Source organism: Dromiciops gliroides, chromosome 2 (genome assembly GCF_019393635.1).
Source record: "Dromiciops gliroides isolate mDroGli1 chromosome 2, mDroGli1.pri, whole genome shotgun sequence".
In the NCBI taxonomy this organism is placed as follows: domain Eukaryota; kingdom Metazoa; phylum Chordata; class Mammalia; order Microbiotheria; family Microbiotheriidae; genus Dromiciops; species Dromiciops gliroides.
Genome location: NC_057862.1, coordinates 188,976,474 through 188,980,594, shown reverse-complemented (window position 1 = coordinate 188,980,594; position 4,121 = coordinate 188,976,474). Strand labels below are relative to the sequence as shown.

The 4,121-nt window shown below is 41.3% G+C and overlaps 1 pseudogene; it reads left to right on the top strand.

Annotated features, from left to right (window-relative positions):
* The first annotated feature begins 2,374 nt into the window (after positions 1 to 2,374).
* On the top strand, positions 2,375 to 3,227 carry LOC122739856 (annotated as a pseudogene).
* Positions 3,228 to 4,121: the final 894 nt, after the last annotated feature.

Here is a 4,121-nt window from a genome sequence, read left to right as displayed (position 1 = left end):
GTTGGTGGCACTGGGAACAAAAGACCTGGTTGCCAACTTTTTGAAAAGTTATCCTGGGAAAACCAATTAGCTTTATTCTTTTGGCCCCATGGATCAGAATTAAAAGCAATGAAATTGCAAAGAGTTAGAACCAATATCTTGGCTAATTCATGTTTCATTCTACACCTGTAACAGATTCTGCTGACTAGTAACTTATTTCAGTCATTATTATTCATGTCATTGACTGAGGTTCTAAAGCTTTTCCATTGTTTTCTTTTGCAATGGTCACAGTCATTGTATACATTGTTCTCCTGGTTCTAGTCATTTCATTTTCTGCCCAGTTAGGAAATTCAGTGCTAGGGTGGGGTGAGATGAGTGTCCCAAAGGGATAAAATGGATGTGCATTCTTCATCCTTGGTCTTCTGCAATTGCAGTAGGTCATTGTGTTGATTAGTGATCTTATATCTTTCAAAGCTGTTGGTTTCCACAATGTCGTTGTTATAAATTGTTCTTCTGATTCTGTTCAGTTCACTCCACTCTGCACTGATTAATTTATGTCTTCCCAGGTTTCTCTGGTAGAGAGGTGATGACTGCATTGAAAAATGAAACACACATTTTTGGACATGGACAATGTAGAAATTTGTTTTGCTTGACTATGTATATTTATTACAGGTTTTTTGTCTTTCATAGTGGGAAAGGATAGGTGTAAGATACAATAAATGCTTAATAGAAAAATATAATTTTTTAAAAGTAGATCAGCACAGGTAGAGAGGCTTTGGGGGAAGACTTGATGGAAGGCTTGGTCAATACCTTTTTGTTTATAAATCACTCCCACCCACAGAAGTTCTCTGTGATAAGTTAGTTTGCATTTGAAACTTGGGTCCATCAGCAAGTAATTTTTGTGGGATAGCTATGGCACCAGGGCACTACACTAGGAAATGCCAATACTGAGAAGATAAGTCAATCACCATGCAAAAGGAATTAACCATAGCTGTGTGAAGTAGCTTGATTGCTTTGGTGTGGGTTGGGAGGGTGGTCTTTCCAAGTGACTGTAGATTTCTGACCCTTTTAAATTTCAAAGCATGAATGATTTAAGATTTCCAAAATCTTGGAAGCTTGGAAAGACTGCCAGAGATTTCTAAAATCTTGAAAGTTAGTCTTGCAATCTGAAAGGACAATAGAAGAAAGAAATTTTAGAGTATCCCCTACCACCCTCCCAAGAAGGTGGTTTGCCATGTTCCTTACCTCAGTAGTTCTCTGTAATTGGGAAGCCTCTTTTATTGTGGGGAAAAGAAACAAATATTTACTAAACCCCTTTATCATTTTTCTAGCCCTGTTTCTTTAAATATGCCTTATTCCCTTCCTTTTTTAAGTGATGATATGAATATGATGTGATACAAGGGGAAGCAAGCTGACTTTGGTATTGGGGGATATAAATTCAAATCCATTCTTTGCCATTTACTGTCTGTGTTGTTAAGGGAATTATTCCACCTCTCTTGGCCCCAGTTTCCTTGTCTACAAAATGAAGACACTGGATGATTTCTAAGGCTCCACCTAGCTCTAAATCTGCCTTAAGACACTAACATAAGCAGAGAATAATTATTTTAGTGTAAGTTTCAATTTGAAGAATGTTCCTTTTAAACTCAATTTTCATTTTTTTAGGAGAGAAGAGTCCCTCCATTGGAAACCACTAGATGTTTTCAAAACAACAGTGAACCAGACACATCATTAAGAATGGGAAGTCAGGGAACCTTCAGAGGGTTCTTTTAAGGGCCCAGTGGTTTTGTCCTGCTGGAACCCTACCACAAACTTAACCAAATATCACTTTATCCGTTCAAATCCTTCAGGGCCCTAAAGCACAATACACACAATTTCTACTCATTATTTTTTTAAGGGATTGGCTTCTATAAAGAATGAAGATTATCTTAGAATTTGAAATTGTAACAATTATAATCTCTCCCACATCCCAACCAGCAATCAGCTATTCCAAACCAAGAAGAAAAATAGTAAACTGTGCTAGGAAACCCCATAGTTGAGAAGGTGGATCACCCCCCTCCCCCAAGCTTCTTAATTCTCCTACAAAGGGAAGTCAGAAATATTTGGATGGAGCAGTTTGGCTTCTGCAAAGGTAAGGTTCTTGTCATTTTCCTACTTCAGTTATGCTTCACTAAGGTTAAGAAATTATAGCATCATCTATGAGAGGCAACATGACATAGTAGATAGAGCAGGCCTTGAAGTCTTGGAGACCATACTGATCATGTGACACTTGGTAAGTCTCTCAGTATCATAGACAAGTCTCTAATACTATAAATTACAGAGAAGATGCTTCCTTACATTGGTAGATTGAAGTTCCCTTTAGTAATGAAATCACACTTCTACTTCTAACAAACACCAAATGGGGGATGATGCCGGTGATGCAGGAGGAGCTGGAGGCCCTGGGGGGCCCCAGAGTCAGAGGCCAACGGGGCTTCCAGGGTGGCTTAAGCAGTGGGGGGCTGTGGTCGAGGCAGGGGCTGTGGGGCCCGAGGAGGAAAGGCTGAAGACAAGGAGTGGGTTCCTGTCACCAAGCTGGGTGGGCTAGTCAAGGACATGAAGATCAAGTTTTTGGAGATCTATCTTTTCTCCCTTCCTATTAAGGAATCTGAGATCATAGATTTCATCCTGGGGTCTTCATTGAAGGATGAGGTTCTGAAGATCATGCCTGTTCAGAAACAAACTAGAACTGGACAACATACCAGTTTCAAGGTTTTTGTGGCCATTGGTGACTACAATGGCCACATTGGCTTGTGTGTCAAGTGCTCCAATGAAGCAGCCACAGCTATTCGTGGTACTATCATTCTGGCCAAGCTGCCCATTGTTCCTGTGAGACATGGCTACTGGGGAAACAAGATTGGCAAGCCTCGCGCAGTGCCCTGCAAGGTCACTGGGTGCTGAGGATAGGTTTTGGTGTGCCTGATCCCCACCCCTAGAGGTACTGACATTGCCTCAGCTCCTGTTCCTAAGAAGCTCCTGATGATGGCTAAAATTGATGACTGCTACACTTCTGCTAGGGGCCATACTGCCACTCTGGGCAACTTTGCTAAAGCTACCTTTGATGCTATCTCCAAAACATACAGCTACCTAACCCCAGACCTATGGAAGGAGACTGTGTTTACTAAGTCTCCCTATCAGGAATTTGCTATCTTGTGAAGACTCACACTCAGGTATCTGCCCAAAGGACCCAGGCAGCTGCTGTGGCAACCACATAAGATGTTTCTTATAAACAATAAACTGAATAAACAGAAAAAAAGTAATTAGATCACAGATCTAGTTCTTATCCTTTAAATCCTGTTTGAATTTAAGAAGGCAGCTAGGGTCAGCTAGGTGGCACAGTGAATAAAGAAAGCACTGGCTCTAGATTCAGGAGGACCTGAGTTCAAATCTGGCCTCAGACACTTGACACATACTAGCTGTGTGACCCTGGGCAAGTCACTTAACCCTCATTGCCCTCCCCCCCCCCCAAATAAAAGCAGCCATCCTTAGTTGCAACCTAAGCTCCTCACGTGATGATTCATTCATTCAATAAACTTTTATTAAATAGTTAATGGAGTATTGTCCATAACACAATACTGTCCTAATCAAGATCCCCATTGAAAGTTGCCTCTACGGCATGGGAAATTAGAGCTGCTTTGAGTGGGCAAGCTAGTACATGGCCAATGATTCAAGGATGTAAGAAATAGAGGAAAGGTTGGTTTCAATCAGATGGCATTTTTTTAAAAAGACATAATTATAAATTATTATATGCTCCTCTCCCACCTTCACCCTTTATGGGGCAGCTAGGTGGTACAGTGAATATAGCACTGGCCCTGAAACTGAGGCAACCTGTATTCAAATCTCACATCAGACACTAGCTGTGTGACCCTGGGCAATTCACTTAACCACAATTGCCTTAAACACCTGGGGCCATCTCCAGTTGCCTTGATCTATATATTGCCACTGGATCAAGATGGCTCTGGGGGAGAGAGTGAGGTGGGTAACCTTGTACAGCCCTTCTTTACTTAAATCCAATTCACTGCAAGTCATGACATTACCCTGATGTCATGGTCCTCTTCGAGAATGGAGAACAAGCAACAACAACAATAATAATAACTCCGTATACGCCA